The 25,765-nt window shown below is 45.9% G+C and overlaps 1 protein-coding gene across 4 annotated transcripts in view; it reads right to left on the bottom strand.

Moving 5' to 3' along the window:
• NEK6 (NIMA related kinase 6) overlaps positions 1-16,897 on the bottom strand; it is a 206,017-nt gene extending 189,120 nt beyond the window's left edge. The window contains exon 1 of one of the 4 annotated variants that reach the window (XM_040404903.1): positions 16,759-16,897. The gene's annotated coding sequence lies outside the window, so the exon portion shown is untranslated. Of the gene's footprint in view, positions 1-3,886; positions 4,010-16,639 lie in introns of those variants that run through there. The other 3 variants (XM_040404905.1, XM_040404902.1, XM_040404904.1) reach the window with 3 other exon arrangements.
• Between the last annotated feature and the right edge of the window lie 8,868 nt (positions 16,898-25,765).

The raw sequence follows: 25,765 nt of genomic DNA on the forward strand, positions 1-25,765 counted from the left end.
GTTTTTTGTTTTTTTTTACACATAAGTAAATCAAACTTGTAACCTTGATTAATTATATATCACACAGAAACATCGGGCTTGCATTACATCTTCACATTTAAAAAAAAACATACCGTAATATTACTACATTTGTCTGCTCCCACATACCCAGCCTCCAGTGTGGTAGTGAATCAATGGAGGAAAACAAATTCAAGAACTGATCAGTTGTAACTCCTGATATCTCCCTGCACCAGATAGAAAAGCTATCACTTTACAGCAGCCACGTAGACCACAGACACCATACAGAATAGATAATTCATTGACTTCTATGGGAGAGTGTTGTGGGCATGCTCTGTGACCTGTGCAGCGGTCATTGTACAGGGAGTGTTCGTATGAACGCTCGTTAGCGATCATCTTGCAGTGTAATACATCCAGTGCCAATTCCCCAATCCAGATCTTGCTGTGTAATAGTGATCTGCCGGCGGTAAACCACTGTACGGCATGGAGACGAGCGATGACACAGCGATCATTCCTCACCAGGAGGAGACCACTGCATGTAATAACAGCAGTCCCCTCCGCTAGCAAGCAGGCAATTGCCAGGAAGGAACGCTTCCATCCCGACAATTGTCTGCTTAAGGCCTTAAGGAGATAAGTCGTGTCAATCTCCTATTGTAAATGGTGGATCCTGTGTTATCTATACAGAGGTCTTATCTTTCATTGCAATCCTGCAAGTGATGATAATGAGAGGACTACTGAGAAGAGATGTGCCGCGATCCCATGCGGTGGCCACTTCTGGTTTGTGAGAGACTGAATCTCTCACTAGGGCTGTAACAGAGATTCAGATTAACGCATGCGCTGCACGTTCTAACCCCAGACTAGGATGATGTGCCCAGTGTACGGCAAATGATCCTGGAAGTGGTCACCACACGGGATTGCGGCGCCACCTGGATAGCCCCTTTAAACCTTATGCACATGACAATGCCCTGTGCATGAACCCTATATGGCAGTACACCGATTGCCTATGGGTCTTCAGCCCTCCAGGTAGTCTAAACTCCAGAGTATGGTGCCCCCATTGTAAAAGCCTTGACAAGTGGCAGACAAATTTAACAGAATAGCCAATGTGTGCCCCCCAATCTTTGGCAAAACAAAGGGGTAGGGTGGTCCATGTGTTGGCAGCTAGGTCAGGTAGTATTGCATATGTTATGGACTATTGATACAAAATGGATACTTGCTTGTTGAGGACTATGTTTAGCTAAGATGGCGGCCAGGCATTCAGCCAACACCTATAAACTAGAATCTTACTTTGTGTTTTATCATGTGTTTCTTTGTGGTTTCCGTTCAGCTCAAGCAAGCAGTTACAAAGAGGTTTCCGTTCAGCTCAAGCAAGCAGTTACAAAGAATAAGAAGTAACGGTATCTCCCACGAGCAAGGGGGGGGGGGGTGGAGGAATTTCTTCTTCTGGCCGTCAAGGTTACAGAAAAGCATAGAGTGTTCGTAGCCAATAGAAAAGATATACTTTATCTTTCACCCCCCCCCTCCCTGTCGTAAAACCTATGTATTGTGTGTTGTTTTCAGAAAATAAAGCAGAGATCCTGTTTAACTCCTTGCTGTGAGTTGTCTCAGTCTGATCTCTCCGTGCACATACACTAATCAATTTGGAGCAGTACATCAACCGAACTGGCAGCTTGGCCAGAACCAGAACACATAGCCCTATTAAAGCATATAAAATAGATAACAGATGCACCATGTGTAGGACAGAAACGGGGGGCGACAACAGGGTACACAGTACCTGCTCATATTACAGGGTTGTGCTGATGGCGCAACACCTCTCCAAGCTTTCAGCTCTTAACAGTAAGGCCCCTTTCACACGGGCGAGTATTCCGCGCGGATGCAATGCGCGAGTTGAACGCATTGCACTCGCACTGAATACTGACCCATTCATTTCTATGGGGCTGTTCACGAGCGGTGATCTTCACGCATCACTTGTGCGTTGCGTGAAAATCGCAGCATGCTCTATATTCTGCGTTTTTCACACAACGCAGGCCCCATAGAAGTGAATGCAAGTGCGGATGCGGTGCGATTTTCACGCACTGTTGCTAGGAGACGATCGGGATGGAGACCCGATCATTATTATTTCCCCTTATAACATGGTTATAAGGGAAAATAATAGCATTCTGAATACAGAATGCGTAGTAAAATAGCGCTGGAGGGGTTAAAAAAAATTATAATAATTTTACTCACCTTAATCCACTTGATTGCGGAGCCGGCATCTCTTCTGTCTTCATCTTAGCTGTGTGGAGCAACAGGACCCGTGGTGACGTCACTCCGGTCATCACATGATCTTTTACCATGGTGATGGATCATGTGATGACCGGAGTGACGTCACCACAGGTCCTGTTGCTCCATACAGCTAAGGCTACTTTCACACTACCGTTCAGAGCGGATCCGTCTGCATTATATTGTAGAAAAAATTCTAAGTCTGAAAGTAGCTTCAGACGGATCCATCCAGACTTTACATTGAAAGTCAATGGGGGACGGATCCGTTTGAAAATTGAGCCATACTGTGTCAACTTCAAACGGATCCGTCCCCATACATTGTAAGTCTGGACGGATCCGCTTGCCTCCGCACGGCCAGGCGGACACCCGAACGCTGCAAGCAGCGTTCAGGTGTCCGCTTGCTGAGCGGAGCGGAGGCTGAACGCTGCCAGACTGATGCATTCTGAGCGGATCCGCATCCACTCAGAATGCATTGGGGCTGGACGGATGCGTTCGGGGCCGCTTGTGAGACCCTTCAAACGGAACTCACAAGCGGACACCCGAACGCAGGTGTGAAAGTAGCCTAAGATGAAGACAGAAGAGATGCCGGCTCCGCGATCAAGTGGATTAAGGTGAGTAAAATTATTATTATTTTTTTAACCCCTCCAGCGATGTTTTACTATGCATTCTGTATTCAGAATGCTATTATTTTCCCTTATAACCATGTTATAAGGGAAAATAATACAATCTACATAACACCGATCCCAAGCCGGAACTTCTGTGAAGAAGTTCGGGTTTGGGTACCAAACATGTGCGATTTTTCTCACGCAAGTGCAAAACGCATTACAATGTTTTGCACTCGCACGGAAAAATTGCGCGTGTTCCCGCAACGCCCGTGTGAAAGAGGCCTAAGGGTCAGGGGCGGATTGGGAAGGTGAAATGGACTTAGAAAAAAGCCTAAGGGTGGCCCCATGTTTTAAGTGGGTCCAAATTGACAGAAGGAGGAGCAACACACGTAAGCAGGGGCAACAGATGTAGGCGGGGCAGCAATACCATAGTGCAGCACAAAATACTGCCACCCTCGCCACAGTATTCACCTGTATCACCATCCTGAGGGCACATGGGGCTTCTGGCCAGGTGTATAAGTAAATCAATCAACAAGTCCTGAAGTAAAGAGGACACAGCGCTGCACAATACCCAACGGGAGTAGGTATTAGTACAAATAGTAAAGACGTTTCCTAACGAACGCGTTTAAGGAACAAAATGTTCCCTTAGTCAGGCTCATTAAGAACAGTATGATGTTGTGAACTTGACGAAGGGGACGTTTCATTCCTGAAATGCGTTGTTCATTACTACAACTAATAAAGATTTTTCCGAATACCTACTCCTGTTGGGTGATCTGCGGCCCAGTGTCCTCTTTTCGCCTGTACTCACCTTACTGCCCTGTTAAAGTGAATGGGGCTCAGTGTGCCACTTTGGCTACCACAGATGAATGGGAGTCCTGGAGGTTTATCCCCGGCCCTACTGATCACTGAGGCAAGGGTCAGGATGTGCAGATTGTGCACATGCCGTAATATCTATAGCCGTACAAACGGTTCTTTCACAGCCCGAAACTGGGCGAGTGCCAGTCAGATCAGGGGAGATGTCTTACCATAAAAACCAGTGAGGCATCGCAGCATTTCTGGTCGGTGAAAATCAGAAAATATTCCAAACAGGCCTAATATGCATAAAGCCACATAGCTATCGGCAAGCAAATATTTCCCATAAAAGCTTAACTCTTTTCGTTGTGATGTGTTAAATAAAGAGTGTGTGCGTGTGCGTATGTGTGTTTCTTTTTTAGTCATGAGATGTGTTGACACAGCTGATGAAACAGATAAACCTCTGCCAAAGTGTGAATGTGAAGTGTTAGAAGTGAAATACAGGGGGGGGCGGGGGGGGGGCACAACTGATGGCGAGATGTCTAATGTTATAGGCTGAAGAATGCAAACTCCTCTCTGCTGCTCGACGGCTACATGGGCAGCAGCCCCCAACTATTCAAGGTGGGGCCATAATGAGGAACAGGCGTACCAAAACGCTGCACACAACTGTGCCAGGAGGGTTAGGGATCGAGCAAAGGAGGTGTGTGCAAAAGAGCAACACAGCTACCCCGCGGAAGAGGAAACAGAGATTTCGCCATAAAATAATAATATCCATAAAAATCTTGAATCGTCACCATCTGCAGAACATGAAAGCAGATTATACATCTTTATATATTTGCACATCATATTCTTTATTGTCTGGGAATTCCACCGTGAAGGAAACCCGGCACCCGAAAAGCCCCCATGAAGATGGCAGAGTAGAATTAAAGGGGCTGTGCCAAGTTATACAAATTCCCCCAAGTACAGGGATGCCCATCGATTTAAAAAACAGGGGTCTCGTGCCCCTATATGAATGGAGCAGCAGGCTCCGTTGAGTCCCTATGGTCCTGCTCGGCGCTCAGCTATCTCCGGAAGAGAATGAACAGAACGGCAGTGAGCATTTGGACCCTCAATGATCAGAAACGTATCGCTATCCTGCGCATAATTTATAACTCGGCTTTTTGAGAAGGCAGTGACGGTCGCAGTAGCACCACGGCCTTCTCCAGCTTATCCTAGGCTGAGTGACGACACTTTTGTCTGTCACATGACCTGGGAGCAGCCCCCTTGAAGTGATGGGGATTGAGCTGCGATACCAAGCGCAACCGCTAAACAATGTACAGCGCTGTGCTTGGTGGATAGAGAGAAGGCCCCGGAGCTACTATCGGCATCGCTGCCTTCTCAAACAGCTGATTGGCAGGGACCCCCACCGATCAGATACTGGACAGGTCATCAGTAAAAAAATAAAAAAAATAAACACCTCTCCGAAAACCCCTTTAAAAAGGAGTGTCCCCCCCACCCCCCTTTCGAATTTCTATAGGGTACATCCACATCGGACATATGGTAAAAAACAGCAGAAAAGGCTAGTATGGATAAGTGACAAAACCGCTTGAATTACATCACAAGTACCGCTCCCAAGTCGCCCATTCCTTCTCACTTCTACCACTATAGGAGGATGGAGGAGTGACAACCTACAAGTAAATGCACAAACCAGAACACAATGGGGGAGATATGTCCCATTGTCTGATAGGTGTGGGTCCCACCAAGCTAAAAACAGAGCGGGGAAGGTGGTGGCTGGAGGACCACAGGTTTCCCTGGGTCCGGCCACCACCAAGCGCTCTCCCCATAGAAATGAATGGAAGCGCATCGCGCCTGTGCACCCTCCTCTTCCATTCACTTCTATGGGGCTGACGGAAATAGCCGAGCCAGCGTTTTTGCTAGTTTCGCCGGCTCCATAGAAGTGAACGAAGGGCAGCCATGCACGGCTTGCTCTTGTTCACTTTGCCAGCTGCATTTATGACATAGGTGCAGGTCCCAGAGGTGGGACCCGCACCTATCAGACAATGGGGGGCAGATCTTAGAGATATGCCCTCAACGTCTGATATAGAAAAAACCCTTTAAGTCCCTGACTCAGGTGTCTGGCAGCGGCTTGAAACCCCAACTTTGAAATGCACATGCATGGTCATCAAAGCAGGTTTATGGCAGAACCACACAGCGCCTTATTTCGGCCTCCTCCTTTCACTGAGGTACATGTTCCATCCAATTCTATTCTGTATTTACAGATATTCTCCTAAAGCTATTTTTCGAGAGGAGAGTACCTCCATATATACACAGGCCAATGGAGCCTGCAATATTCTTTCCTTTCACATTTACGCAAAATCCAACAGGAAAATGTACGACTGAAATAGAGGCCGCATGTATCTCTATGGCAGTCCCAATATGGCTGCCTGTATGAGCCCTAAGGCCAAATTCACATTATGAGTGAAAAGGAAAAACATCAAAGTCAGCTATATATTCCTGCACGCTGCTAAACCCCAGAAGCAGATCCAAGCCTCTCTACACGTACATACAGTATATATACACATTTAGGTTTGGGCAGCCCGCAACTACAAGGGTACTAAGGTTCTCCACAAATAAAGTGCTTCATAAAAAACACTTTCCAGGACACTTCTTTCAGGATCTGACATTGGAAATAACATCATTACCCTGTTCTAAACCTATCCCTATAAAAGAAAAACGGAGACACGCGCCTCCTACGGTGTAATACCGCTATGACTCCACTTGCTTTTGAAACTAGAATCTACTGTAATCACAAACATCTAGACAAGGTGTTATCTCGTATAAAATAATCAGACGAACGTCAAAAATCTGACTTGTGGTCCAACTCGAGTGACATGCTCCGGAATAAGCCGCCTGGCTGTGGCATACTTTTTTTTTTATACAGTCACCGATAACCAGAAAGGCCCAAATTTACTAATCCTGTAGATGCACCATGGGGCTCAGGCTGAATAATAAATCTAGCACAGGGGGAGATACTTTTCTCCGACTCTACATCATCTATTGGCTTACCTGGAGACAGATCTTTATGCATGAATTGTGCCACAAACTGAAGTTCGTTAGGCCCCACCCAATTTCTAGAAAAGCTCCTCCCCCTCATCGAGCGTGACGGAAAAAATGTAGAAACCCCAGATGCACCAAATAGCAGCAATTTTGTGTCACTTTTTAGACATATTTTTGGTACAGACACATTAGTAAATATGGGCCAAAGTGAATGATGAACGTGACGTCACTGGCGTACAAAGAGTCCGCAGTGTTCAGCACCTTAGCATCATCAAACAGCTGATCAGCAGGGGTACCCGGAGTCAGACCTCCACCCATCAGATACTGATGACCTATCCTGAGGATTATCCTGATGATCTAACACTCGGAAAACTCCTTTAAGTGCCAAGGAACAATGTATACAGCTGAATAAGTATATAATAACATATGTTGGGAGGTGCTTCCAATGTATGCGCTGCGTGGAAAGCAGAAAACGTAACTACGTTACATATGATCAAGGCTTAAATTAACTACAGATACCACAATATGGAGCATTAAAGGGTTTCTGTCATGAGAAATAACGTTATGTAGCGGACTGACATGAGAGATGTGCTGATGTCAGCAGTACATAACAGTGGGCTTTATAGCTCCCTGCCTGCGCCGAAGGAAGCCGGCAGCAGGAGCGCGTCCTTCACTCACTGCGCGAATACTAAAAGGCACGGCGCGGGATTTACAGGACAATGAGGAGAACTCGAAAGTCAATCAACTGGACCTGGGCGTGCCAAAGGGTGAGTAGACCGAGCCTCTAGGTGCTGAAGCAACGCCCTAATAGCACCTAGAGGCTCATTAGCATATTATAAAAGTCTTTAGAACGGCGGCAGGCAGGGAGTTATAAAGGACACTGTTATGTACTGCTGACATTAGCACATCGCTACATAACGTTACTTCTCATGACAGAAACCCTTTAGCCTCCATTCACACGTCAGTGGTGTGTTGCGGACCCGCAACACACCAGCCCGGCACCCCTATAGAAATGCCTATTCTTGTCCGCAGCTGCAGACAAGAATAGGACATGTTCTATCATTTGCAAAGCAGCGGACCCGAAGATCGGGGCCGCACTCCGCAAATGCGGATGCGGACAGCACACTGTGTGCTGTCCGCATCCATTCCGTCCCCATAGAGAATGAATGGGTCCGCAACGGATGCGGACTCATTTGCGGACGTGTGAATGGACCCTTAATTCCATATATGCTGCTAGCAACCTGCAGACACACACTTGTGCACGTGCGGCCACTCTATGCGGACAGGCGCCCGGGCATGTTGGTTGCGAGGAGGTCACGATGCGGACGAGTACCACGTAGACATATGGCCACAGCTGGCTCTTGTTAAAGGGGTATTGTGGTTAGATAAAGTTAGCCCTTATCCACAGGATAGGGGATATTAGCTTGGTGGGGTCCCTCCGCTCGGACCCAAACCAATCATGAGAATAGGGGTTCCATACCCCCTGCAGCCCTCCTAAAATGAACAAAGCGGCCTCAATAGGAATTCTGGAGATAGTCGGCTATCTCCGGAGCTCCCAAATAAATAAATGGAGCGGCCATGCGCATGTTATGGGCCCCCATTCTTATGATCGGTGAAGGTCCCAGCGGTAGGACCCCCAACAGTTTAATAGGATAAGGGATAACGTAATCTAACCGGAATACCCCTTTAAATACTTTCTCTACACCCTGAAAAGTAAAAGAGACATCAGCTTTGTGTATATCTCTAGAATGTCGCGATATGCACTTTAACCACTTCATGACCACCCATAGACTATAAACGTCCTATGGGTGGTTGTTTATCTCTGAATGGACGTTTTAGAACGTCCATTCAGAGATAGCAGCTGCACGCTAATCGTGGAGCTGCAGAGCAGGGGGCCATGTCATGTGGTCATGTGACGCCGGGACCGGCGAGTGCAGGAGCTGTCGGGTCTTCCACAGCGCAGTATTCTGCTGTACAGCCTCTCTGGGGGGTGTATTTCCCCTGTAACTGGGGCTACTATGTCAGCCCCAGTTACAGGAGAAATCAATAGTGAAAAAAAAAAAGTGAAGTTAAATGTCCCCCAGGGCTCTTGTATGACCTTATGGGGGACACAAAGTGTAAAAATTAAAATAAAAAAATAAAGTGTTTTATAAAAATATATATATATATATATATATAAAAAAGGTTTCACATGTAAACAAAAACAAAAAAAAACTATTAAGTAATTTAAAAAAAAATGTTAAGAGAAAAATAAAAATAAAAATAAAAAGAGACATATTTGGTATTGCAGAGTCTGTGACGGCCGGCTCTATAAATATATCACATGATCCACCCCGTCCGATAAACACCATAAAAAATAAAAACTGTGTAAAAAAAAAAAAAAGCCATTTTTGTCACCTTACATCACAAAAAGTGCAACTCCAAGTGATCAAAAAGGCGTATGTCCCACAAAATGGTACCAATAAAACAGTCACCTCATCCCGCTAAAAATTAGGCCCTACATAAGAAAATCGCTCAAAAAAATAAATAAAAAAAATATAGCTCTGAGAACATGGAGACATTAAAACATAATTTTTTTGTTAAAAAAAAATGCTATTGTGTTAAAGTGAAATAAATAAAAAAAAAAGTATACATATTCGGTATCGCCGCGTCCATAACAACCTGCTCTATAAAAATATCACATGACCTAACCCCTCAGGTGAACAACGCAAAAAAATAAAAAATAAACTGTGCCAAAAAAGCAATTTTTTGTCACCTTACATCACAAAACTTGCAACACCAAGCGATCAAAAAGGCATATGCCCCCCCAAAATAGTACCAAAGAGTCACCTCATCCTGCAAAAAATTAGACCCTACCTAAGTCAATCGGTCAAAAAAAAAAATAAAAAAATGACTCTCAGACAATGGAAACACTAAAACATTTTTTTTTTGTTTAAAAAACGCTATTATTGTGTAAAACTTAAATAAGAAAAAGTAGACATATTAGGTATTGCCACATCCGTAACGATCTGCTCTATAAAATGTCAGATGACCTAACCCCTGTAAAAATAAATAAACGCTGTAAAAATAAATAAAAACAACCAATCAATTGGTCACCTTGCCCCATAAAGTGTAATAATGAATGATCAAAAAATCATATGTACCAAAAAATGGTACTAATAAAAACGTCAACTCTTCCTGCAAAAAATTAGCCCCTGCACAAGACGATCAGCATAAAAATAAAAAAATATGGCGTACAGAAAATGTAGACACAAAAACATAATTTTTTTTCAAAAAAGCTTTATTATGTAAAACTGAAACAAAGAAAGTAGACATGTAAAATATAATATAAAAAAAGAGTGAAACTGGATCGCACATCCTCAACACTATGCTTTTATCTAATACCTGCTTCTCAGCATAATTAGCAACGCTTCTCAGCGCAATTTAACGCATACCTACCCCTATGTTATATGCTATACATGAGGCATTGGTATACTATTTGATTAAAAAGCCTAGGCCCACTCACCAAGACGAAGTTGCCTCCTTGAGTGGGAACCTACTCTAAATTTGGCGCAGTGCGGCGACCACTTACTCACGTGACGCGCCTGCTCCGCCTCCTTCATTCATAAAGTGGGCGGAGCAGGTGCGTCACGTGAGTAAGTGACGTTACGCCGCCCTCCGCTCTGCCTGCAGAGTTGTTACTGGAGCGTCACGATTGTAAGGTAAAATAAAGATGCAGTGAGTGATTAGTCTGCTGTGAGCAGCAGGGCCGGGGCTGTTATGGGTAGGGGGATCGGTCTATGGCACTGCTATGGGGAGGGGGGATCTGTGCACTGTTATGGGGAAAGGGATCTGTGCACTGTTATGGGGAAAGGGATCTGTGCACTGTTATGCCCATAACAGTGCACATATCCCCCCCTCCATAACAGCGCCACCCACAGTTGAATTTCATTCATGAAAAAGAATTATTAATAAAATCATTAAAAAAAAAAGTATTTTAAAAGTATTTGGGCAAAAAGGCAGTTTCGGTTTTCGGTCAAGGGCATCCTGAATTTTCGGTTTCGGTGCACCCCTAAAAATAATGCATTAAAACATAAAATCTGCCAAAAAAAGTGAAATTTTGAGATTTGATCTCCATTATTTTTTTTTCATTCTTGTGGGACACCTAAAGGGTTAACAAAGTTTGTAAAATCAGCTTTGAGTAATTTGAGGGGTGAAGTTTCTACAATGGGGTCATTTATGGGTGGTTTCCACCATGTAAGCCCGACAAAGTGACTTCAGACCTGAACTGGTCCTTAGAAAGTGGGTTTTGGCAATTTTCTTTAAAATAGTAAGAATTGCTTCTACAATTCTAAGCCTTTAACATCCTAAAAAAATAAAATGACATTTACAAAATGATGCCAACATAAAGTAGACATATGGGGAATGTTAAGTAATGGAAATTTTATGAGGTATCACTTTCTGTTTTAAAAGCAGAGAAAGTGAAATTTTGAAAATTGCTAATTTTTCCACATTTTTGGTAAATTTAGGACATTTTCATAAAGGTGAAATATATTGACTCAAATTTAAGACTGTCATGAAGTACAATGTGTCACGAGAAAACAATCTCTGAATGGCTTGGATAAGTAAAGGTGTTCCAAAGCTATTACTATTACCACAAAGTGACGCATGTCAGATTTGAAAAATTAGGCCTGATCAGGAAGGGGGTAAATGGCCCGGTCTGGAAGTGGTTAAGCGGATATGCCGCCTGACCAACATATTGTAATTTGCCGGTCATACAATTAGCCAGCTATTAGGGTTGTTGCGGGTATCGAAATTTCGATACCCAATCGATACTTTTGTCCCGGTATCGATACGATACCGGGATTTCCGTTTTTTCGATACTGGGCTGCGCTTCTGCGCAGTCTAGTATCTCTGAACATGAGCGCGCTGCTATCGGCGCGCTCATGTTCTCTCTCAGCAGCACGGGGAGAAGGAAGCTGTCCTCCCTCCCCCTGTGCTGCTGCCGCTGCCACCAATGAGAAGAGAGGGGCGGAGGAGGGGCGGCAATGAGAAGAGAGGGGCGGAGGAGGGGCGGCAATGAGAAGAGAGGGGGTGGAGGAGGGGCGGCAATGAGAAGAGAGGGGCGGAGGAGGGGCGGGCGCACTGCGCCACCAATGATAGGATTACTATCGGAGCGATGGGAGGAGACATCAGCTTCACTAGTGGGCGTTCCTTTTCCCTGCGCTGCGATTGGACAGCGCTACAGCCAGGGAGAAGGAACGCCCACTAGTGAAGCTGATGTCTCCTCCCATCGCTCCGATAGTAATCAGCAGCATGTGGAGCAGGAGAGGAGACAGTAATGGGGCACTGCGGGCGAACGGAGCGGCGCCCAGGACTAAATGGTGAGTGCTGAGACATCGCTGGGCGCCGCTCTGTGTGGCCTAATAGTGAAAGTCTGGACTCATATACAGTAGTCAGTCTTTAACACATACAGGAGGCGGGTGCCGGCAGCAGAATCGCATTGCCGGCACCCTGCCCCTGACAGGGAGCTGCGATCAGCGGCAGTTAACTGCCGCTGATCTGCTAGTACCCGCCTCCTGTATAAAGGGGTAAAATCATTGGTGGTGCAGTGCACCCCCTCCCCCTCAATCCCCCCATCCCATTAAAATCATTGGTGGCACAGTGCGCCGGCCCCTCTCAACCCTCCAGTATTAAAATCATTGGTGGCAGTGGCCACAGGGACCTCTCCACTCCCCCTCATTGGTGGTGCAGTGGCAGCTTCTGATCGGAGCCCCAGCTGTGTAAGCCTGGGGCTCCGATCGGTTACCATGGCAGCCAGGACGCTACAGAAGCCCTGGTTGCCATGGTAACATCCCTGATGCTGTGTGCACAAAGCACAGAGCAGCAGGGACAGTGTGGAGTCCTATTCACCCTGATAGAGATCTATCAGGGTGAATAGGAAAAGGGATGAAAGATCCCAGGTTCTAGCCCCTAAGGGGGGAAATAGTTATTAAATAAAAAGTGAAAAAAAAAAAAAACACTAAAATATGAAGTATAAATCACCCCCCTTTTCCCAATTTCACATATAAAATATATAAATAAACATATTACATCGCCACGTCAGAAAAGTCCAAACTATTAAAATATTAAAAAAAAATCTAGGTGGTGAATGCCGGAACAGAAAAAATAAAATAAAAACTGTGCGATTCGCCATTTTTAAAAATGAGGAATGCACGTGGCTTTTTTTGTTTATTTTTTTCGCGTGGTATCGAATGGTATCGAGTATCGCAATACTTTTTCATGGTATCGAAACCGAATCAAAAATTTGGTATCGCAACAACTCTACCAGCTATACAACACTGATTAAGCCAGAAGTGGATCCACCAGGAACCAGAAGATAAATCCTTCCTTTATATTTCAGATTCCTTGCAAATCCACTTCTGACTTTGGCAAAAAAAAAACTGCAGGCAGATCTGCCGCAAGACCTCCTCCAAAAAACGCTGTGTGGCCGAACCCTTAGGCCCCTTTCACACAGGCAAGAATTCCACGCGGGTGCAATGCATGAGGTGAACCATTCACATCTATGGGGATGTGCAGATGAGCGGTGGTCACTTGTGCGTTGCGTGAAAATCGCAGCAAGTTCTAAATTGTGCGTTTTTCAAGCAACGCAGGCCCCATAGAAGTGAATGGTGATGGACCATGTGATGAGCGCAGTGACGTCACCAAAGGTCCTTTCCTCCCAGGTCATCAAAGAAGAAGAAAGAAGACAAGCCGGGCTGCGCAAACAAGTGGATGAGGAGAGTTAAATTTTTCTCTTTTTTTTTTAACCCCTTCATCCCTAATTTACTTAGCATTCTGTATTAGAAATGCTATTATTTTCCTTTATAACCATGTTGTAAGGGAAAATAATAAAATCTACAGAACACCGATCCCAAACCCGAACTTCAGTAAAGAAGTCAGGGTTCGGGTCTGGGAACCACATTCAGTTTTTCTCACGCGCGTGCAAAATGCATTGCACTCGCGCGGAAAAAACTGAAGAACGCAATCGCATACAAAACTAACCCCACTCACAGGCAAAATTGCACAATTTTCCCGCGACGCACCCGCATCCTATCCGGCGCTCACACGCGACGCCCGTGTGAAAGAGGTCTTACAATTACAGACTTAGGCCTCATGCACACGACCGTTGTATGGGTCTGCATCCGAGCCTCCGTTTTGGCAGCTCGGATGTGGACCAATTCACTTCAATGGGGCCGCAAAAGATGCGGACAGCACTCCATGTGCTGTCCGCATCCGTGGATCCGTTCCGCGGCCCCGCTAAAAAAATATAACATGTCTTTTTCTTGTCCGCGCTTTGCGGACAAGAATAGTCATTTATATTGCCGGCTTCCGTTTTTTTTTTTCGGACCGCAAAAAACGGCACGGCCGTGTGCATGAGGCCTTAAGGCTACTTTCACACTGGCATTTCTGGGTCCGTTTGCGAGATCCGTTTCAGGGCTCTCACAAGCGGCCCAAAACGGATCAGTTCAGCCCCAATGCATTCTGAAAGGATAAGGATCCATTCAGAATGCATGAGTTTGGCTGTGCTTGGTCTCCGTTCCGCTTTTTTGGTGTCCGCCTGACGATGCGGAGCCAAACGGATCCATCCTGACACACAATGTAAGTCAACGGGGACAGATCCGCATGCATCTATAGTGTGCAAGCACGGCCACTGCTGCTGGATTGCAGGGTGGTCATAACCATGGAAACGAGAAATGTATTATGTGATGGAAAAATGAATCCAGCCAGCAAAGGAGGCAATATGGACAATCACATTACATTAGTAAGTGGTTTGTATTAACTTTCTCTACATGATAAATGCTATTCGCTGAAGTGAGACAACGCCTTTAAAGGGGCTGGACGGCAACACTTTAGCTTCCGGCAATACCGTAATGCAGACAGATCTGGCAGTTTGTCCCCTGCCGGCACAGCCTGCTGAATCCAGTCTCATTAGTTTAACAGGAGCGTCGTAACCGCGCCGTGTGGACGTACCCTTACAGGCGTTACCGCACAGCTCCAGCAGAAGGCTTTCCTCCTGAGGATGACTCACTGCGGGGAACCTCAATGTGCTATATAAATGGAGGATGATGGTTGACTAGAAGGCCTCCTGCAGAGGCGGAAAATAGCGAATAAAAGTGATTTCTGGTTCACGAAGGGTGGTACAAATGGAAATTCGACAATTTCATGTAATCAGACCGCAGCCACAATATGCGCAGCCTCACTTTAGGTCACAACGCCTGCGCACAGATCAATAAAAACATACATTATGTGGTAAAACGTAGCAAAATACGTTGTATTATCAGTACAAAAGAGCAGCAGACCACAGTCCTCATTCACACCTCCCTGACAGGACGGTCTTTCTTAAATTATTTTATCATTTCCATTCTGGTCTCCGGAATTGGTGCTACAGCAGGGGGGGGGGGGGGCGGCAATTGAAGAGAGGAGGGGGCTCATCCAAGCGATAGGCTGACTAACAAGTCACCAGTTGGTAAGCAGCCTATATTGGGTCCTGGGGGCCCCTATGGTTTCACACACGGAGCAAATTTCTGTCCCCACGGACCCCAGCTAGGCCAAAAAAACGGATTTCCGGAGCATTTCCTAGCAAAGATCCATGAAACAAAACGCACCAAACATAGATGCCGTGGTTTGTGAGGATAGGGCATCGATATAATTTACCAGATAACCCCCTTTAAAGGGTCACTTATCAAACTGGTGTAAAGTAGAACTGGCCCAGAGCAACCAATCAGATGCCACCTTTCATTTTCCAAAGGAGCTGTCCAAAATGAAAGGTGGAATCTGATTGGTTGCTATGGGCCAGTTCTACTTTACACCAGTTTGATAAATGACCCCCATAAGTTTTCAGAAAACTTTTGATATGTCAAAGACACAAGTTTTGTTTGGTGGGGGCCTGAGTACGGAGACCACCTCCGATCGCTAGAACGAGGACAGAGAAGCGCTGACTTATCACGCTGTCTCTCCTGGCTGCAGGAGACGGACTCCATGGAGAGTCTATGGGTCCATCTCGACTCCATCCCTTGCAGTGCAGAGAGAGAGGGCGAACTGCGAGAACTTCTCTCTCCTCCTTCTGGCGATCGGTGGCGGTCTCAGCGCTCACACCCTCGCCGATCAAAACTTTTCTATATGTCTTTACGGACGCAGACCCATCAACTTGAATGGGTCCACAACCCAGAAGGTGTGTAACGGGGGCACGGAAACTGTTTGTGCGCCTCTGATTTCATGCCGTCCCTTTAGGGCTCATGCACAGGCGTCGGTTGTTGTTTTTTTTAGCGGCCTGTATGCGCAACCATTCATTTCAACGGAGCCACAAAAAAATAACGGAAATGACACTGTGTGCATTTCGTATCCGTATGTCCGCTCCGCAAAAAAATAGAACATGTCCTATTCTTGTCCGTTTTGCGCACAAGGATAGGCATTGTTACAATAGATGCAATGCGTATGTCATCCGTTTTTTTTTGCAAACCGCAAAATACATACGGTCGTGTGCATGAAATCTGCGGGCGGCCTAAACAGTTGTGCACGCCCCGGCCGCTAGCGACACATTAGATCCCATCTGAACGCGCCGTTTTGGACAGGACCGGTCTGCAGATGTCGCAGGGGGAAGAACCATCGTTAGAGATGAATGCGCCGATCCAGCGCTGCTATGCCTGCTTCTCCGCTATGGAGAAGACACTTGGCCGAGCATGCATGTGCACAGAGGACCTGCTGCCTGGGTGCATGCTCGGCCACAGACCAAACAGTGCACAATTGCATCCGGCTAAGTGCCAGGAAGAGCAGCCGAGGGATATTTACACAGTGCATACTACAGGCAGTAGGGCTCTCTTAGGGAATTGCTACATGGGCAATTGCCTGGAGGAGGAGGCTCTGGCCACTGCGCACCACACACACAGTTTTCTTCCTCAGTGTACGGGCGCCTTTTTCCATCCACTCACCTCAGCGACCACGTACACACTGGCTGCGGCTCTGGCCGCCCGGCGTTAGTATGGTGACAGGTAAAAGTTAGTAGGTCCGCATTCACGGTCACTTTCTGTCACGGTGGACGGTGTCCTACTTTTTTCAGGGCTGTCCCAGCGCCGCCTCAGCTCGTGTCCCCGCCGGTGCCTGCGCCCGCTCCCCGCAGCTCCACTCCAGCCCAGAGAACAGCCAGGGCGCGCGCTCCCGCCAGACTTCCTGTGCGCGCCCCCGAGCGCAGGCTGCAGGGGAAGAGCCGTCCTTGAGCGAAGTGCTCCGTGGTGGGGCGGTCGCAGGTCCGGTACCGCATGCACTCTCACTGCGGGACGCCGCCAGTTCCTACAGTTCACACTTTTAAGAATAAGAACTGATTTTGATACAAAGCTGCAGAATAGTTTTGCACAGGATAAAATACTGATCAAGCCTTGTAATGACAGCTAGAGCGCCCCCATAAGCAGTGTCAGAGCCACCAAAAGTGGTTGGTGCATCTCTGACATTGATGGTATAATGCCAGGATGTGTCACCAGTATCAGATAGGTGCAGGTCCCACATCTGGGACATAGCGGCACATCCCTCCTGAGGCAGTGTCGGACTGGGGTACCTAGGGCCCACCAGTAAAATTTATTTTGGGGGCCCACCATACGGATACATTCATTCGAATATAATAAATAATTTAACACGTTTTTTTTTTATATGAACATAGGCTGGTTGAGGTGCTGTACATTGAATATATGTATGTAGTGCAGTAAGTCTACTGTGTTATGTGCCACTTGTGCATAGGGGGGGAGACTAGGGGCCAACCTTGCTCAGGGGCCCATCGGGGGATTCCCCTGTACCTCTGTGGGCCAGTCCGAGCCTGCTTGTGAGGCCACGGCCTCAGGCAGGGCTGTGCTAGACAGCAAGGGCGCATCCCTCATGAGGCAGAGTGAGGCGGGGCTGTGCTAGACAGCAGGGGCGCATGCCTTATGGGGCAGAGTGGGGCGGTGTAACGTTACATTTCCCTACCTCGTGAGATTTCCCTACCCTTGTCCCTTCCGGTCGCACCGGACATGACGTGAGGAGGTGTGCCGCGCCCCTTGCCTCGCCGTCGGTTAGGGTAGGGAAAAATTACGGGCCAGTGCGCAGCCGCGGTGATCGGATGGATGTTCTCAGCTGGACACCGGCCAACACTGCGCATGCGCCGGGAGCCTCACCAGCGGTTAGGGAAGGGAAAAATACGTAAAAATAGGTGTGGTTCCCACTAAGAGGTGAAGGGGAGCGCATTGCGCATGCACGGCCACCGCTCCCATTCATTTCTATGACCCGACGGAAAATCAGCTTTTTTCGTCTGCCCCATAGAAATTAATGGTGGGTAGCCACTCATGCTCAGTGCACCCTCCTTCATGCTCTCCATTCAGAATGCATTAGGATAAAACGGAAGCATTTTTTTTTTACATATTGAGTCCCTAGGACGGAACTCAATACCGGAAAACTTTAACACTAGTGTGAAAGTACCCTTAATGTTGTGGATGCACTACATACACAGTCAAGTCACATTATTATGACCACGTCGGCAGCACGTAGCTCATGAAGGAAGTCCTGTGTGCTGAGCTGGCTCGGTGGGTATGTTAGGTGTGAGATAGGCTGTCTGCACACATAGATACTTCTGAAACACACGGTTATTAAATTTACGTTTCACAATTGTAAATGGAGTCACAGCTAGAAGAAACGTTGTAAATAAGATAAAACTTAGATCATTTATTAGATATACAGGGTGGGCCATTTATGGATGCAGTAAATGGTTCCTCACCTTGCGTACAGCCATAAGTACTGGTGGGATCTAAATGCATCTTATAGGTGTCTAGTGTCCACATACAATTTTTTGTTTGTATGTATATTTAGGGACCTGCACACCTCTCCCTATTTTAATATACAGGGTGGGCCATTTATATGGATACACCTTAATAAAATGGGAATGGTTGGTGATATTAACTTCCTGTTTGTGGCACATTAGTATATGTGAGGGGGGAAACTTTTCAAGATGGGTGGTGACCATGGCGGCCATTTTGAAGTCGGCCATTTTGAATCAAACTTTTGTTTATTCAATCGGAAGACGGTCATGTGACACATCAAACGTATTGGGAATTTCACAAGAAAATCAATGGTGTGCTTGGTTTTAACGTAACTTTATTCTTTCATGAGTTATTTACAAGTTTCTGATCACTTATAAAATGTGTTCAATGTGCTGCCCATTGTGTTGGATTGTCAATGCAACCCTCTTCTCCCACTCTTCACACACTGATAGCAACACTGCAGGAGAAATGCTAGCACAGGCTTCCAGTATCCGTAGTTTCAGGTGCTGCACATCTCGTATCTTTACAGCATAGACAATTGCCTTCAGATGACCCCAAAGATAAAAGTCTAAGGGGGTCAGATCGGGAGACCTTGGGGGCCATTCAACTGGCCCACGACGACCAATCCACTTTCCCTCTTTATGCACTGAAGCTGGCATCCGCTAGTGACCAAACATACGCGTGAATGCTGGGTAAAAAATGGTAACCTAACGTAGTAATAGCACATGTGAAAAAACTACTGTAGCGTGCTCTAATCACAGGCTAACATGCGCTGAGGGTATACCATATCTAGGACTATATACTGCCAGGGGGAAGGGAACTGTCAGCCTTAGGCCTCATGCACACGGACGGGTTTTTTTGCAGTCCGCATAAACGGTTTCCGTTGTTCCATGATCCGTGTCCGTTTTTTCTTCCGTGGGTCTTCCGGACATAAAAAAAAAATCTAAGTCAAGTTTGCCTTTGAAATGATAGGAAAAAACGGACACGGATCACAGACGCGGATGACAATCTTGTGTGCCTCCGTGATTTTTCACGGACCCATTGACTTGAATGGGTCCGTGAACCGTTGTCCGTGAAAAAAAAAGGACAGGTCATATTTTTTTCACGGACTGGAAACAGACGCGGATGCCAAAAGGTGCATTTTCCGATTTTTCCACGGACCCATTGAAAGTCAATAGGTCCGCAGAAAAAAAACGGAACAACGGCCGCGGATGCACAACAACGGTCGTGTGCATAAGGCCTTAACATGGGTGATCCTCATTAACTGAACACCAGGTGAACAATCCCTAAACCCCCCTCCATGCAGCAAACAGTGAGAGGCCTAACTAATCCAGCAGGCGGCTGTCTGCCCTGAATAGATCACATATGGATGCGCTATGTCCGTACCCTAAACCTAATAGTAGAGCTCAACGTTTCGCCATATAGAAGCTCATCAGGAGCTAGGTCAAGTACAGGACAAACAAACAGGTGCCGTACGCCTCGGGTGGTGAGGCCGTAATACGGCCGCCGCTCTACACAGTTTAAATAGGGAAAAAAAACCTCCCATAGCTGGGCGGATCAAGCGGCAGCTGACGAGTCACGTAAGGTGGGCGTGTGAGAGACCCGCCCCTCTCCATGCCGCGATCCTGCACTGAGTGTCAGGATCTAATGCAGGGAACAATCGGCAATTCTTTTAAGAAATGTCAGGAAAATGTCTGCACACATAGCCCTTATTGCTGTCATGGGCACAAGGGGTGATTATTGCTTTTGGGCCAAGGGTGGCGGTATTTTTATACTGTACGGTTTTGTGAACTGTTCTCATGCTGATGTGTTGAAAGTGTATCGTGAGTGGACAAATGGCACCATTGTGAATAAGTGATATGGAAACCACATTCCACTGATGCAAGAGGGGAACATTAACTACGAAGATGCGCAAGAACGGACTGGCACTCACTGCCAAAATGAGTGCTACCAGACATGTGTCTAAGGCTACTTTCACACTCGCGTTTGGTGCAAATCCGTCATGGATCTGCACAAACGCATCCATTGAGATAATACAACCGCATGCATCTGGTCAGAACAGATCCATTTGTATTATCTTTAACATAGCCAAGAGGGATCCGTCTTGAACACCATTGAAAGTCCATGGAGGATGGATCCGTTTTCTGATGTGCCATATTGTGTCAGTGAAAACGGATCAGTCCCCATTGACTTACATTGTGTGTCAGGACGGATCTGTTTAGCTCAGTTTCGTCTGAGCTAAACAGATCCGTCCTGACACACAATGTAAGTCAATGGGGACTGATCCGTTTTCACCAAAACTGCAAGCAGCGTTTTGGTGTCCGCCTCCAAATCATAATGGAGTCTGATCGGAGGTAAACTGATGCATTCTGAGCGGATCCTTTTCCATTCAGAATGCATTAAGGGCAAAACTGATCCGTTTTGGACCGCTTGGGAGATCCCTGAAACGGATCTCACAAATGGAAACCAAAACGCCAGTGTGAAAGTAGCCTAAAAGAACAGTTCACTGAACCCTACTGCATATGAGGCTCCAAAGCAGACAAATGGTCACTGCTCCTCTGCTAACGAAGTTGCATCGGCAGAAAAGGCTTTCATTTTCACAGCAGTATGGGAACTGGACCTTCTCTGATGAGTCACGTTTTCGGCTTCATCGAATGGATGGATGTTGGAACGTCAGATGAGAAACATCAGAGAACAAACACCCTGCAGCCATTGCTGGAAAAAGACAAGCTGGAGGTGGCAGCATTATGGTTTGGGGCATGTTTTCATGGCATTCTCTGGGGCCACTCATCCATGTAAAAGGCATTCTCAACCAATTTGTGTATGAACCCAACCTTGCAGATCAGGTACACCCATACATGCTGATTGTCTTCCCTGGGACAGGTGGGATTAGGGATGAGCGAATCGACTTCGGATGAAACATCCGAAGACGATTCACATAAAACTTTGTTTTAATACTGTACGGAGCAAGTGCTCCGTGGAGTATTAGAATGTATTGGCTCCGATGAGCTAAAGTTATTACTTTGCTAAGTCTCGCGAGACTTCGCATAATAACTTCAGAAATTGATCTATACTGTAAAAAAACATTTTCCGAACTCGGGTTCTGTTCCAAGTGGTAGCATATCAATATGTCCGTATTTCCGTTCCGCCAAAAAAATAGAACATGTCCTATTATTGTCCGCATTACGGCCAAGGATAGTTCTTTTCAATCAGGGGCCAGCTGTTCTGTTTTCACAAAATACGGAATGCACACGGACGTCATCCATATTTTTTGCGGACCGCAAAATATATACGGTCATGTGCATGAGCCCTTACATTGTGTTTCATGCCAGATCGGTCTTGCTCCGCATCCCATGATGCAATAAAAAAAAAACACTGCTTGCAGCACTTTTGTGTCCGGTATGGGAATGCAACCAAACAGAACGGAATGCATTCTGGTGCACTCTGTTCAGTTTTGTCCCCATTGACAATGAATGGGGACAAAACTGAAGCGTTTTCCTCCGGTATTGAGATCTTGTGTCGGATCTCAATACCGGAAAAGGAAAAGCGCCAATGGGAAAGTAGCCTAAAAATGCTTCTGATATTTGTATTTTAGTGCTCATTGTACTCACGATCACCGTATTATATAGTATACAATGAGGGCAAGAAAAACCACCGAAGAGTACTATACTGTACATGGTCCCTCTTACCTACAACTTGGTTGGATGGGATCACACATTGGTTGCAGATGGCACATTGGTCATGGATGGTACAGATGATACATCACATAGCCAGGAACATTACTCCCATCCCTTCGGTGCCTCTGTGCTACCCCTGCCTACAGGCAGAGCACCCGCTATGAATAGGGCAACCCCACCTCTAGGTGGCCAAACTAGGGATACCGGATGGATAGGAGTGGTGTTCCTGGCTATGTGAAGTATCATCTGTACCATCCATGACCAATGTCCAGTGTGTGATCCCACCCAACCATCCAGTCGTAAGTAAGATGGACCATGTACAGTATAGTACAATGGCCCCACCTGTGATAAATTAATCATCCCCTCGTGGTACCTACTTGAAATCAATAGGAGTAACTACTAGTGCTTTGTCTGGGTTCCTCAGACTGATGCCATACAGTGGCATCCGTTCTCCATACAGTTCCTTTGTTAAAAAAAAAAAAAAAAAAACGTATACTTTTTTTTACCATTGTTAAAAAAATATATATATTTTTTTACTAGTCTGTGCAGGATACAAGAATGTTTTATTATCCTCTTTTTTCTAACGTATACATCAAACAGAGACATAAAACGTGATGTGAACCCTCCCTGATATTTTGATTCATTTGTTTGGGGATTTAAGTGACTTTTTTATGAGTAATAGTAAAAGTTAAGTTTTAACAGAGGGTTTTGTTTGCTTTTCAAGTTTGTACTGATGATAATATCTGCCAATCTGCAGCACATCCTGTGTGGTCTCACATCACAAGGAAAGAACACGTCATCTCAGTCAACTCATCACTCTGATGTGGGTAGTCACAGATAAAGAATTAATAAATGGTTGCTGATATTACCAAGAATAGTGGGAGGGGAATATACGGGATATCGTAGGCTGCATATTATACGTGTTTATTTTTATCTTTTTTTATTTTTAGTTATGAAAACAACCTTTGTTTATATAAAATATAAGAAAATTCTATAAATAAGGCCCGATATATTGGATATTGGTGAAATGGTTTCCATTGGCAACAGGAATGATCAAAAAATGGAGAAGGACAGCTGGAGAAATAACAAATTGTATTCATACAAGGAGGAATGTGGCCAGTATACGGTACATGACCACTGCAGCCAATTACTGTTTTAAGGGTGGCGCCAAACACCGCAGGCAGAGGTCGCAATAACGCCTGTACAAGCGTCATAGACACCTGTTCAGGCCATTTTACTCCCTGAAAAAAGACTCATGAGTATTAGGGATAAGCGAATCGACTTCAGATGAAACATCTGAAGTCGTTTTGCATAAAACGTCGTTCTAATACTGTACGGAGCAGTAGCTCTGTACAGAATTAGAATGTATTGGCTCAGATGAGCCGAAGTTATTGTTTCGCGAAATCTCGCAAGACTTCGCACAATAACTTCATAAATGAATTTGTACTGTAAAAAAACATTTCCCGAACTCAGGTTCGGTTTCAAGGTACCACTTGGAACCAAACCCAAGTTCGGAAAATGTTTTTTTACAGTACAAATTCATTTATGAAGTTATTGCAATAACTTTGGCTCATCAGAGCCAATACATTCCAATTCTGTACTGAGCTCCTGCTCCGTACCGTATTAGAACGAAGTTTTCATCCGAAGTCGATTCGCTCATGGCATTGGGGCTGAAATGAGTGGCAATGGGGGGCTCATGAGGTCTGAATGGGGGGGTCATATTAACATTAGGGGTCTGATTGGGGCTGTGAGCTGACATTGGAGGTTTGATTGCTGGTCTGATCTGAGGTCTAATGAAAAATATTTTTTCTTATTGTTCTCCTCTAAAACCTTTTTGCGTCTTATGGGCTGATGCGTCTTATAGGGTGAAAAATATGGAATATTGCATTATGCTTGACTTTTCCTTCCTGTACTATTTTAAGTGGGAAGGAGAAGTTGGAAACATATAAAGTGTTATATACAGTAAAGGATTAAGGGTTCCTGTGATCAGTGGTCCTGTGTTGGATGATCTAATCTTTTTATGCAGGCAGAAAAATGATCTTTCGTCGGCACCATATCTCCCAGTGTGCGACGGGATATGCTGCTGACAATACTACAAATTGTCGAACAAACAGAACGTCAGAATAATCGGTTATCTGCCCATGCAAAATATCTTTAAACAAGTGGAGATCAACTTGCTGTATCATTGATCAGCCTTCTTTCTCTGTTGCTTGCACCCTTTATCATCTCAAGTGCAGCAATGCAGGATTTTTTTTAAGTATGTCCTGTATGGACACTTGAGACATCCATCCCTGTAAAGTGTGGAGCAGCCCGCACCATCCAGCAGACCAGAGCCAAGACCAGGAGAGATTCATCTGTAACCCTCTGTGCCTGTCTGCTCAAGCACTGAAGGTTAGTTTATGATTTGCCTCAGCTATATACTGACAGTGCCCTCGCTTTGATTAGACTTGCAGCCATCATTATTACCAATGTAGAACCTGCTTCCATCACTAAACACTATAGTTTGCCATTGATGGAGGCATCAGAGTTTTCTGGGCAGCACTAGCTGCTCTCCAGCACACAGGACCATTAGATACTGTGCACTATTAGATACTTTGGCCGTTCCCATCTGGTATTCGTAAAGAGAACATTAACCATCCTTTGGTATGTCCAGAACATCATGGAACCAGTCATACTGCCTTTTTTGACTCAGGAGATAATGTCTGCCCACACACTGTCCGCTTTATACAACGTATTTTGAGGGTCTCCAGCAGTTCCCCTTGCCAGCTCGATTGCCAGATCTCTCCCTCATCGAGAATGTCTGGAACAGGATGAGATGATGGATCTCCCAAACATGGCACCCAACAACCACCTTGACTGAACTACGGGGTCCAAGTTGAAAGAGCTTGGATTGACATAACACAGGAGGCTATCCAGCATTTGTATGCCCGTTACCATGGCAGAGTGGCAGCCTGTGTCACAGCAAGGGGAGATGTCACCCAGTATTTATGTGACCCTGCCTCAATATATCACATAACCCACCACCTTGGATCATTGACTCAGCATACTTTGCCAATCTTAGCTCATTTGCATTGTTTTCCAGGTAATGCATATCCTTTGCCATTTAAATGGAAGACTACCCTTATTATGTGTCCTTTTCGCCTAGCTTCTCCCTCCTTGAGTCACACTCCAGTGTACAACAGATGTTTGATTGGCACAATCTCAATTACTTTATTTGATGTGCAACTATATATTAACCTGTTGGGGACACATGAAGTACCGGTACGTCATGTGTATCTCCGATCACCGCCGCGTGGCGGGGGGTGATCGGAACTGGGTGCCTGCTGAAATCAATCAGCAGGCACCCTGGGACAATGCGTGTGGGGGGGTCCTGTGACCCTCCCGTATCAGCGATCACGGCAAACCGCAGGTCAATTCAGATCTGCGGTTTGCTGTGTTTCCGGGTTATTCGGGTCTCTGATGACCCGATAACCCGGAACAGGATGGTGATCGGTGGTGTGATAAATACACCAATCACCATCCTGCGATCCTGAGAGGTGATGGTGACATCACCTCTCAGGATCGCTTCTGATTGGCTGCAGGGCGGGCGGGAGGTTTA

The sequence above is a fragment of the Bufo bufo genome, chromosome 8 (genome assembly GCF_905171765.1).
Source record: "Bufo bufo chromosome 8, aBufBuf1.1, whole genome shotgun sequence".
In the NCBI taxonomy this organism is placed as follows: Eukaryota; Metazoa; Chordata; class Amphibia; order Anura; family Bufonidae; genus Bufo; species Bufo bufo.